The sequence below is a fragment of the Molossus molossus genome, unplaced genomic scaffold, assembly GCF_014108415.1.
Source record: "Molossus molossus isolate mMolMol1 unplaced genomic scaffold, mMolMol1.p scaffold_m16_p_22, whole genome shotgun sequence".
Classification (NCBI taxonomy): Eukaryota; Metazoa; Chordata; class Mammalia; order Chiroptera; family Molossidae; genus Molossus; species Molossus molossus.
The window spans coordinates 22309876-22323227 of NW_023425358.1; the positions used below are offsets into that span (position 1 = coordinate 22309876).

At 37.5% G+C, this 13352-nt stretch overlaps 1 protein-coding gene and 1 pseudogene across 1 annotated transcript in view; one reads left to right on the forward strand and one right to left on the reverse strand.

The window, feature by feature from the left end:
* The window catches only part of LOC118640270 (tetratricopeptide repeat protein 28-like), a 322295-nt gene that overhangs the window by 26813 nt on the left and 282130 nt on the right, over positions 1 to 13352 (forward strand). The window lies entirely within an intron of this gene.
* LOC118640268 lies at positions 9239 to 9807 on the reverse strand (annotated as a pseudogene).

Here is a 13352-nt window from a genome sequence, read left to right on the forward strand (position 1 = left end):
TTACATTCAGATATCAGCTTGATTATTACTGCTTAATCTTTTTAAAAAAATTTTTTTTTATCCTCACCCGAGGACACTTTTGCATTTATATTCAGATAGAGCGGGAGGGAGAGAAGGAGAAAGAGAGAGCTAGAAACATCCATGTGAGAAAGACACATCGACTGGTTGCCACCCGCACAACCCCAAACAGGCCAGGGACTGACTGCAACCCAGGTATGTGCCCTTAGTGGGAGCTGAACGCGGGACTCTCTGGTCCGCGGGCTGATGCTCTAACCACTGAGCAAAACTGGCCAGGGCTATTATTGCTTAATCTAATGTAACTACTTAACCATCTGTTGTCACATTTTTTTGTTTGTTTTGTTTTTTTGTGTTACCTGCTTTGCTTCCTAGAATGTATGCTCCATGAGAAGAGAGAAGGAGCTTAGCTTTCCTTTTTACCACTGTGCCCCCTGTGTTCAGAACAGTGCCTGACTTGTAGTAAATGCTTAATAGTTGGACCAGTGACTGAACGATTCGTTGTTGTGTCTTGCTTCATGCTAGACACTGCCAAGTCCTGTGGAGGTACAGAGTTTAGTCACAGAGACAGATATTAAATAACTACAATATGAAATGTTAAGTCTTATCATAGAGGGTTGTATAAAATGCTGTGTGTGTGGCTATATATAAAAGAGTAATTAATTTATTTTAGAGATAGGTCATGGAGTATTAGAGATGAATTAATGTATTAGTGCTTCATATTTCACATGAAACTATTCTGCGGCATTTTGCTGATTAGTTACTGACTAGTTCTTGAATTTCTAATACTTCATTTAACCTTGCTATTTACTTTTCTATAAAAAGGTGATGGTTATAGTGACCTCAGTAATGCTGTAAAGATTAATTGTTTAATGTTGGCTAAGTGCTTTGAAAATGCAAAATGCTGTACAGCCCTGATGTTCTTAATCATATTAACAACCACTTTCTATAATTAAGTTTTATTATATACTTTGTTCCTAATTATTCAGATAGAAATAAATATGACACTTTACAAGAGAGATTATTTAGGAAAGGCCCACTGTTATTTGACATGGACCTTTTTGCATACTGTTTTTAGTGGAAAATATCTGTATTTTCTGTTTAAACCAATGTTTTCGGAAGAGTAGTAATGTACTGTAACCCCCAGGAGGCAGTAGTATACCAGGAAGATTGTGTGCTTGGGCAAGCTTAAACTGCAGTACAAATCTGTTAGTGATTAGTGATTTGATTTAACATGCAGAGACTTCTTTTGTCACTGATCAGATACTGAAGGTTTCAACAGATATTTTAACTTTCCTTTTCCCATAGTATTGTGTTCTCTTGTATTTAAGAGTTTTTCTTCTTCAAAAAGAGGATTCTGCCTGGCTGGTGTGGCTCAATGGTTGAGCATCGATCCATGCACCAAGAGGTCTCTGGTTTGATTCCCATTCAGGGCACATGCCCATGCTGTGGGCCCGATCCCCAGTGGGGGCATGCAGGAGGCGGCCAATTGATGTTCTTGCTCATCGATGTTTCTCTCTCTCTCTCCCTCTCTCTCTCAAATCACTAAAGGGAAAATTTTTTTTTTAAAGATTCTGTTTATTTCAGATCTTGCAGTATAATGATATCTGGGGATTGCTATATATGTATATAGGGGTACCTCATTTTATACTATATTATCCTACTCTATGTTAATAGACTTTCTCCTAAAAGGTAATGAATAGATTGGAAAATTAATAAATTGAATCTTACTTTAAATTTATTTTGGCAATGGATTTCAACCTTTGTTTCTGCCCTAATACTAAGGGATAAGATTCGCTTAAACTCTAACAGTGGCTGGCTGCTTTAGTGATTCTCAATTTATGGATGTTTTTTTCCCAGGTATTAGAGAGCTTCATGTTTCATTATCTAATTAAAGAATTCTACCTCAGAGAGCTAGGGTTAGCCATCTTCACAGAAATAGGGTTAGTGGCCATTAAAAAGAATATTACTATTGCCCTGACCGGTTTTCTCAGTGGTTAGAGCGTTGGCCCGTGGACCAGAGAGTCCCAGGTTCGGTTCCCGCTAAGGGCACGTACCTCGGTTGCAGTTTGTCCCCAGCCCCGGTTGGGGTCATGTTGGTGGCAACTGCTTGATGTGTCTCTCTCACGTTGATGTTTCTCTCTCAAGATAAAAAAACAAAAAAAGAACATTACTATTAATATTTTACCCTGCATTCCATTTATTTTTAAGGTTTTTTTTTTTGTTGTTGTTGTTTTTTAACTAAAAAAAAAATTTTTTTTATCCTCACCCGAGGACATTTTTTGTTCAGATAGAGTGGGAGGGAGAGACAGGGGGAGAGAGAGAGAGAGAGAGAGAAACATCGATTGAGTGGCTGCCACCCACATGACCAACCAGGGCCGGGGACAAACTGCAACCGAGATACACACCCTTAGCGGAAACCGAACCCAGGTCTCTCTGGATTGCAGGCCGACACTCTAACCGCTGAGCCAAACTGGCCAGAGCTGTTTTTGTTTTTTAATATTAACACATCAGCAACAGTTTTTTAATATTAACACATCAGCAACAGTGTTTCTAAAGTGTGGAAATTTTAAAGATTTTTTTAAGAGTGAAGCAGCTGGACACTTACAGGTTTTTCTTGGGGGCCCCTCTGTGTGTTCCCATAATACCCTACCCATATCCCTACACTAAGTACTGACTTACCACACTGTGTTATAACTGACTGTTAGTTTTGTCTGTATCCCTAGACTGTGAGCTTCTTGAGAGTAGGGACTTTGTCTTGATTACTTATGTGCTCGAGGCCCAGTTTGGTGCCTGGCACATAGTAAGTGCTCAACTAATATTGTAAATGAATGCTAGATTTGTATAAAAATACTTAGTGCAGAAACAGAAAGATGCCATTGACAAAGGTTTTCTTTCTGTAGAGGATGTTTGGGAGTTGTTTTACATAATGCATTGTTTCAGTGAAATTTTAGGAAATTCTGGTTGGGAATACTGGTTTCAGAGCTTCCTGAAAGCACCAGTGGACACTTATAATTGGTTTTAGTCCTCTGTGTCAAAGATGTAGATCCTGACAGGGTAGATATTAAAGGTCTTTTTTAAATATTACATTTCACAAATTCATCAAAATCACTTTGAAGTTTTGAACTTTAATTCTGCTTTCCAAGGTTATAATTTTTCTAAACTTGGTTTTACCTGCAATCAGTATATCCTCAATAGTATGTATGGACCAAAGTGGGTTATGGTACTTTTTGGTTAAGATTCATATTTTTATAGTCTTAGGAACAACAACTTGAAGCTGTCATTTGCAAGGCCTATCATTATTTATAGGGCGAGAAGGTTTTATAATCTAAATGTTAGGCTAGATTGAACAAAAAAGAATAGGGCCTTATGGCTCTTAGCAGTTGTAGTCCATTATAATCCCTTAGCTACTAATAGGTCACTGTTTTATAAGTTTTGGTTCTTTCATGCAACAAATGTTAATTGGTATCTATTATATGCTGGATAATGTTTTAGGCTCTTAGGATACATCTGTAAACCAAAAGAAAAAGTTGCCATCAATTGAGATGGAGCTTTCTAATGGGCAGGAGATAAATAAACACTAATCAAAGAGATATATGGTACATTAGAAAGTGATAGCCCTGGCCAGTTTGGCTCAGTGGTTTGAGTGTTGGCCCATGGACTGAAGGGTCAAGGGTTTGATTCCTGATCAAGGGTACTACCTGGGTTGCAGGTTTGATCCCAGGCCCTGGTCGGGGTCATGAGGGAGGCAACCAATTGATGTATCTCTCTCACATTGATGTTTCTCTTTCTTTTTCTCCCTCTCTCCTCCTCTCTACTCTCTCTAAAAAGAAAAAAATATCCTTGGGTGAGGATTAACAACAACAACAACAAAAAAGTGCTAAGTGCTGTAAAAAAAAAAAAGGCAAAGCAAAGGTAGTGTTGATGCAATAGATGGGAGTGAGGGTAGGTTTTATGCAAAATATAGTATTTGAGCAAAGAGGTAAAGGAAAGAAGGACGTTAACAATGAAATTATCTGGAGGAAGAACATTCTAAGCAGAGGGAACAGCTAAAGCAAAGGCCTCTAGGCAGGAGGGTACCTGGCTCATTTGAAGAAGGAATTTCATATGGCTAGAACAGAATGAGCAAAGGGGAAAGTGATAGGACATTAGGGAGACCAGATCATGTAGGTCATTGTAAGCCATTATAAGAACTCTGGTTTTTACTTGGGAAATGTGGAGCCATTAGTGGGTTTTGAGCAAGGAAGTGATCATCTAACTTACCTTTTAAGATGATTACTCTGGTTGCTGTGTTGAGATTGAACTGTGGTGGGATAAGAATAAGAGCACAGAGATCTGTTAGGAGGCCATTGCTGTAATCCATGTGAGAAATGATGGTGGTAGTGTGGAGATAGTGATATATATATATATTCAGGTATATCCAGATTCTGGATAAATTTTGAAATAGTACAAACAGTATTTTCTGACAGTTTGGAGGAAGTAAAGGGTGGTTTCAAGGTATTTTGCCTGAGCAACTGGACTGAATCTGGAGGTGCTCTACCATTCAGAGATCAGGGAGAAGACAACAAGAGGTTGAGGGGAAGTGATAAGTGATGCAGAAATAAACAAGAGAGTGTGGCAACTTGGAAGCCATAGTATACCTCATTAGGCCAATTATCATTGGGCATGAGCATAGTCAAGATACTGAAAATATATGTATCAAAAGATCTTTGTGACTATATCATTTCTGAAAGTAATGGGTTTATTTTAAATGGGTGTGGAAGTTACTGATAGCATTCTATAAATGTCCTTTAATTGAAATTTTAAAAAATCACAATTTCTATAATTATTTTGGAAAGGTTTATTGATCCTGCTAATTTATTGCATAAGCATATTTTGCATCATTGCTGGAGATTTTGGGAGTTCTTGTGGATTTGTTCTAAATTTTTCATGGAGATGATTACTGGGGCCTGCTGTAAGATTTAGAAATTGAAAGATGCCCATGGGATCAAATAGGAAGTTATAGGAACCTTTTCAAGTTCCCTGTTATTTTTATAATTCAGTTAGGGATAATTGCAGGAAGTTGCCAAAAGTCCCATAGACTCCATAAAACTGTATTTACATATAACAGTCCCTTTTAGGAAAAGTGTCAATAAGAATGTACGACCATATTATCTAGATAAACTACAGGTTGAAAGATAGGAGACTTGTAGTTTTATCTTTTAGAATTAGGAATGCCTGAGGTAAGAATTGGAGGGTATCATTTCAGAATATCTCAATGCTACTTTATTTTCCTTAAATGGTAAAAAGAAATGAGAGCTAAGAAGGCTTGAGCCTTGTGTGTGTGTATTCAGTATGATGCTCAAGGAAAGATGCATAGTTTTTTTTCCTCTAGGATCTGAAAACATGAGATCGCTTGTATAAATATATTTCAAATTATGTTTGAGATGTTACTTTAAAAAATTATTTACTTAGGGATTCTAGTCTTTGGAAGAGAATAACCAAAAGGCAGTTTCATAATGTGAATGAACAGGTTTTCATGAGCCTTGGCAGCAGTATGTAGACCTTGGGTTTAGGCATTCCCAGTGACTTTATAAAGTTAGGAGTAAAGGTGCAGAAGTTCAATCAAAACAGATGCCTTTTCGCCCTGGCCGGTTTGGCTCAGCGGTTAGAACGTCCACCTGCGGTCCGGAGAGGCCCGGGTTCGGTTCCCGCTAAGGGCATGTACCTCGGTTGCAGTTTGTCCCCGGCCCTGGTTGGTCATGCGGGTGGCAGCCACTTGATGTGTCTGTCCCTTTCACATCGATGTTTCCCTCTCTCCCTTCCACTCTGTCTGTACAAAAAATGGAAAAATGTCCTCGGATGAGGATTAAAAAAACAAAAAAACAGATGCTTTTTCAGTGGCCCTGGGATAGAATGAAGTTTGGCCTAGTACCTTGTCTGCTCATTGTGGTTGAGGATCTTCAAGTTCAAGAAGGTATTTCTTTTTTTTTTATACTATTGTGATAATGTCAGATCTGTTGGTATTTGTGCTAGATGCTAGGGAAGCAGAGAGAAATGAACTTGGATCCTTCCTTGAATGAATTAAAATCTAGTTGGGGAGATACACATAAAGCTATACCTTTTCTAGTTCAACTACTGTCATCTTTGAAAAGGCTTTTTTCATTAGTCTTTAACATGTTAATAATAGTAATTTAAAATTCCCTATGTGTTAGTTCAGTATCTGGACTGATTCTGTTGATTGTATTGTCTTTTGACAGTGTGTTATCTTTTTTGCTTCTTTCTGTCTCATATGTTTTGGTTGAAGACAGACATCTTGTGTAGACCAGTAGAGACTGAAGTCAATAGTATTTATGCCTAGAAATGGTCATGCTTCTTTTTAAGCAAAAAAATTTTTTATTGATATTTAGGGAGGTGGGGGCAACATTGATGTGAGAGTGAGATGCTTCCTGCACTCCCCCTACCAGGAAAGAGCCTACAACCCTACGTATGTGCCCTGACCAGGAACTGAACTGACAACCTTTCAGTGGTTGTGCCTCCTCTTTTGCTTGTCTTTGTTGTAGGAGTTGTGTCAGGTTAGTTAGAAGTTGAACTGAGTATGGGTTTTGTTGTTGCTATCCTTATGTTCAGTCCAACATAGGCTTCATATTTGGTGTTACTTGTGCTCAAGGGTGAGGGCTGGTTTATCAGAGTTTTTTTTTTTTTCTTAAAATCTGACCCACCCTCAGTTTCTCTTTGTACTTGCCTCTTAGAGAGGTCTCTTTCCACATTTTTGCCTTCTCCCCAGCTAGATTTGCATTATTTGTTACTCGGTGCCTCACAACCTGGTATTGGGGGCCAGGGAAGTGGTGGTTTCTGTTGTTCTGATTCAGCCTCAGCCTTCGGCAGTTACTGTGTTGAGTCCCTTCTTGGTGCTCCTGACCCAAGTTCCCTCAGAGGTAGGCAGTGGTCTGGACCTAGAACATTTTTTCTTTCTTTCCCTGGCTCAGATCTTTTTAGTCAACTTAATGGCTTTTGTTCTGTAGGAGAGAAGGATTCTGTTGGGGCTTCAGGGCTCTCCTTGGAGCAGCTGCTTTAACTTTCCTCAACCTGCACCACATAGGAGGCTTCTCTGGTTTCTCACACTGCCCTCACACTTTCTCCCCAGTACCAAGTAAGGTCTCCAGGGAAGAATCTGTGAGTGGTTGTAAATCCCTTTGTTCTGTGGTTCCCAGGGGTTCTGTACTCTCATGGTAGGCCATACTTGGCTTTTAGCAATTTGTTAAACATTTTAGCTGATTTTTTTCCCCAACCGAGTGTAGTGCTCCTGGTTATCTGCTCCAGGTAAGCAAGTGCTTCTTCTGTTTCTCCTTGGAGGCATCTGTGTTTCTTTAGATTTCAGGGTCTTTGGTTGTCCTGCAGCCTTAGCTTGCTAATGGTTTCTACAGAAAAGTTGTATTTGTTTAGATTATCCACTTTTTTTCTTGTTGTAAGAGTGGGAGCAATTCTTTTTTCCAGCATTCTACATCCTAAATGGAAGCCATGAATTATTTATGTTGTTTTAAAATTTTAAGCTTTGTTTTTTTCTATTATAGCCAACCTTAAATGACATTTAAAGATAAATTAGATTATCTTTATTTAATTAATTAAAAGATAAATTAGTTCTAATGACTAATGACAAAGTATAATGCCTTATTTGAAGTTTATGGCTTTACATATATTTTAAATTACATCTTACTCTTAGTAACATCATGTTTTTATAAGTATATATTTTTTAATACTTTAGGGAAAATCACTGATAGTTTAGAAATTTTAAAAATATTTGACATTGAAGATTATTTAAATCAGGATTCTTTTACAGTTTAGAAGTCAAGATAATAGATCTGAAAGGTCTTTGCAAATATTTTAAATTGTGGTACAAATGCATGGTTTTGGCATTATTATAAAATCATCATTAAACACATTTAGTTTCCTTTAATTTGTAATAAGTCCAATGAAAGGTGATACTTCACACCTTTGTGTTATTTACGAAAAAAATATAGCTGTGTTAAGTGTATTTTATTACAATAAAAAATTGGGAAAATATAGCTGAAAATTATCTAAGTATTAAAAAAACATAAGAAAACATTAGTTTAAGCACTTTCTATCTATTTTTTTATGTGTCAGATACCTAGCATTATTAGCTACATATTAATATTCAAGGACTGATGGTAAAAGAGAAGTACTTTTTCTGGTCTCAGGTCCATTCCTTTCTTTCTTCCCATCGTTGGTAGCTCAAACCCTCGTCTTTAAATTTTATCTTCTCACATAAGATTTTGCCTTCTGCTTTACAGGGAAAATAGAAGTCATCAAGTTTCAATGTCATCTATCTTTTGTCATTCCTAAACCCCTTGTACTATAAACATGTACATTCACAGTTACTTGATTTTGATCTTTCCATCTCTGAGGAAGTGATTTTCCTATTCTCATCCTAGATTAATATCTCTTGCCTACACTCTGAGTTCCATTTCTACCTGTCTTCTTTAAGAGGGCCTTGTCCCAACACCCTATTACTGTCTTATAATTTTGCTCTTTCCACAGATCTCTTACTGCTTTAACTCTGAGTTTTCTCATCAATTCTACATTGACCTTTAAGAGAATTAATTTTAACCCCCAAAAGATCCTAGTTTTATAATCCCAGCCTCACTAGACCAGGTCACTTAGCCGCTGTGAGGCTTAATGTCCACAAAATGGAGATGAAGCTTCCTCTTTCAAATTCTAGTTTATGATAGCTTCTCCATGATGTTTGTTTCCCATTTTCTTCTTTCTTTCTTTGAAGCCAGATGACGACGACGACGACGACGACTACTACTACTATTACTTCTTTGACCAGCAGCATCTGTTTATTGGACAATTGCATATGTTTTTCCTAATAGATATAGCCTGTTGTTTTATTCAGGTATTTGTACATTCCGGCCAGGTAGGAGAGAGGGGAGGAATGCACAATGAAAGACACAGATATATTGGGGGGAAATGTACTATAAACCTTTTTTTTTTTTCAAAGAAAAACTACATAATCAATATTGCACTTGTAAGTAAAAGTAGAGTAAAAAACTTGATTGTTGTGGATCTGCACTTTTATCTGTCTTCTCATTTCATATGTACAGTGTAGGAGTCTGCTGCTGGTGGACGGCAGCAGCCCTCAGAGTAAAAATAAGGGTCAGGAAGGAAAAAGTATTAACAAGAGGAAGTGCAAGATTGTGGCTTTGGGAGGTGAAGTCACTGCTCAGTAGAAGCAGACCATGTACAGGAAGGTCCAGCTGTTCTCAAACTGCTGCAGCAGCTTATAGATCTTGTTTTCCATGTCCTTGGGTGTTGAATGCCCTGCAGAGCTCACAGTGGAGGTACGCCCTCAGGGCGGCCTCTTTGTGGTTGTTCTGGATGTTGACATTGATCACATGCACTGGCCAGTCTCCTGCTCTCTGGAATTCAAATTTTCCACCACCTGGTCCTATGCTGTCTTCTCAGGATCAGGTGAAACAGTTCTTTGCATTTCTGGAACGTTTTTGGCCTGGGCTTGATTTACTTATTTCTGTCCAACGTGTGCAAAATGCTGTTCTACATGTAGAGTTCTTTGTCTTTTCTAAGGAGATCATTGTACATCTATCATGTTATATGTGGTTTTGAAATCATAAACATTGGGCTTATTGGGCACTGATCCTGGAAGCTTCATCTGCATCCCTGTTCTAAAGAACTGGACACTGAATCCCCTTTGCTGAGGATATTGGGAACCTCCTTGCTCTGGTTCCAGTTGTTCAAGCAGACCACTGCCACCCACAACAGCGACAATGGCATGGCGGGCATCGGCCTGATGGTCCGCACTCTCCCACCCAGAGTCAGACTTCTTGAAAGAATGGTCTATATTTGTAGACCCTACTTCCAGTGAGGTTTACAACCCTATTACTCTACTATAACTTCTCATTCTGGTATTATCGGTGATCAGTCCTAATTGCCAAATCTAGTGAACACTTTTCAGATCTTCAGCATTTGCTTGCTTCTATTAACTCATAAAATCATACTCCCACAAAGGAAACCAGAGAAAGTTTTTAAAAATGTAAATCCAACCTTTGAGTAAATTTTCATCTGCAGGATAAAGTACATCATTTCTGTTAGGAAAAAAGCACTCTTGCTTGTGCATTGTCTAATAGAATAGATTACTAGTCATATATATGGTGATTTAAATTCAAGTTAATTACAGTTAAATAAAATACAAAAAGTCAGTTCCTCAGTCACACTACCCACATTTAAAGTGTTCAATAGCCACATGTGACTAGTAGCTACCATATCAGTCGAGCTAGATATAGGATATTCTCATTGTCACATAAAGTTCTATTGGACAGTGCTGATCAAATTCAAGATATTTTTTATTTTATTTTTTTATTTTATTTTTTTTATCCTCACCCGAGGATATTTTTCCATTTTTTGTACAGATAGAGTGGGAGGGAGAGAGAGGAAGGGAGAGAGAGAGAGAGAGAGAAACTTCGATGTGAAGGGACACATCGAGTGGCTGCCACCCGCACGACCAACCAGGGCCGGGGACAAACTGCAACCGAAGTACGTGCCCTTAGCGGGAACCGAACCCGGGTCTCTCCGGACCGCAGGCCGACGCTCTAACCGCTGAGCCAAACCGGCCAGGGCTCAAGATATTTTTTAAAAAGGAAGACAGATTGGTATTATATAGACCTAACTGGGTTGGGCAAGGGAAGCAGAAGTGATGATGCTAGAGAGCTCATATTGTTAACCTATAGAGTCAAGGCTCCTGAGAAGCTGGAGCTGCCTTGAAATTAGGAATACTTTGAAAGTATTTGCTGGATTTATTGTGGTATCAGGAGAAGCAGGAGTTGCTTCTGTCACTATGTTGGACTATGGATGAAGAATAAAAGGAATTGTATTGATTAAATGAGAGAAAGAAATGGAAAACTGGAAAGTTTGCTTTTTGCATCTGGTTCATCATTACCACGGAAGGAAAAAATGGTGTATATTTTCATTATTAAGAGAATAACAAGAAACAGTTTCGTGGGATTTTAACCTTTTGGTAAATGAAATCTCAAACCCGATATTAATCCATCGGCTTTTTTGGCTTACAGGAATTTTGTAAGTATATAATGCTTTTGCTGAGCTGAAAGAGATATTTTTATTCTTATATTTTGTTAATAGTCATCTCTAGTCTTTAGATTTATTTTCTGTTCAGCTTATAGTCAAGAATGCTGTGACTGTTTTACTCCCATCTGTATAAGTTATTAATGCTGTGATATTTTTAAAGCTCCTGGATATTAATGTTTTAAGTTCCTGAACTTCCGCAAGACAGGGCCCATGCTGAAGGAGGCAGCTGTAAAATGCAGATGCTGACAAGCAGAAAAACAAAGAGATTTTCACAAGGAATTATGGGTATTTAATGTAACTCTTTAGTTCACAGTTCAGTAAAACCGTGTTGTTTCCATAGTACTGCATTCTGTATTAACCTTCTGCTGTATTGCACAGCTAATTTTAAGGATGAAAGAAGTGTTATATTTGTCATCTTCCTATCCTGCATGTTAACTTTCAATATTCAAAAGGCAAGAATCCTACTGTTCCAGCACAATTTAATCTTTTTGAAGTATTTTGTATACATTTGTAACTTTTACTGAATTATTATTTTATTTTCTCATGCTTGAGAAAGTGAAAATGAATTATAAGTGAAACTGACTTTTTATTTACACTTGCTCCATTTTCTTGTTATGCCCTTTTAAAAAATGGTTTTGTAAAATAAGAATACTGAAATGGTGTAGAGGAAGAAAAAGAGAAGAGATGGTTGCATTGCAAGGGTAGATAAAGAGGCAGTCATTGAAATCACTAGGCAACAGGCTATGAGAAATGTAGCATTTCTCATTTGTGTCATGTAACTATGGAAGAACCACTATAGAGCCTAACCTGGTATTTCTTTTTAATCAAGTCCAGCTGTTGGCCATGTAAATATACTCTTTCCTTTGGGTCTTAAGGGTGTGTTTTCTCCTTTCCTATGATATCTTAAATGGCTACTTACATATCACCTGAAATATATTCATGTGCTCTTAGGAGCCCCTGTTATACTAGTTACTTTTCTTTATGAATCACAAGTAAAATGTTCACCCCCAATTTGCGTATAAAGACTTTAGAACAGAATATGACTTGACCACATAAGTATTCTTCTTATTCTTCTTCTCTTTCTTTCTTTCTTTTTCTTTTTTTTTTTTTATGAATAGAGCTCTTGTTTTTAATTTGATGAACAGGGTACTTTCCAAGCCTAACTCTCTCTTTACAATCTGTCTTTAATTTGTGAAAAAGATGCATTCCAATTTTTCAGACATAAACTGTTTAATGGATATTTTTGAATTCACTGGTTCTCTAGTCATGTTGGGTTATCCTGAGATTCAGCATATGCTATTTCATGGATTTCAATCTCCTTTTCTCATGTATATTTACTATTTGATATTAAAAAAAGAATTAGATGGCATCTCACCTTAGTCCTCCTTAAATAATGCAGTTACAGCTGTTAGACTGTTTTTATAGTGTTATTACCAACCAGGTCTTCCCTGAAATAAATATAAAAGCATTTTCAGCATCTTGGATCATTTAGTTAATTTTGCTTACCCTCTGTGAGACATAATCTAAGTGTATTTTTGCTGCCCTGTGTTTAAGCATGGAACTTTTTATTCTACTATATCTTCTTGGTAGCACTAAAAAACAAATATATTTTCCCTCTGTTTTATGGGACCTTTTCCCCATCACCCCTTAATGTTTTAGCAAATATTTAAGACATTCATATCCCAACACTTGACAGAACTTGGTCAGTTAGTCATCCTAATATATTTAGATAAAATAAATCTAAAAACCTGTATAGTTATAATCTGTTCTTAGCTAAGAAAACTGAGTGTTAATTATAGGTATGAATATTTGGTTATAGGCCACAAAATTATTACAATAATATTACTTTGTTAAAAAAAATAAACCATTTAATATTATTTTGAGATAAAAATATTGTGCCTGCCAAAGTATTCTCAATAATACACTCAGTCAAAAGGTTATAAAGCCCTTAATGCTGTGTTAGGTCTTATATCAGGCATTTGGGATGCCATATATATTAGTGGGTTGTTTATAATGCATTATCTACTAATAAGATTATGCCAAGTGCCCAGCCGGTGTGACTCAGTGGTTGAGCATCAACCCATGCACCAAGAGGTCACTAGTTCAATTCTTGGTCAGGGCCCATGCCCAGGTTGTGGGCTCGATCTCCGGTGGGGGCATGCAGGAGGTGGCCAGTTGATGTCTTTTCTCATCAGTGTTTTTAGCTCCCTCTCCCTCTCCCTTCCTCTCTTTCTAAA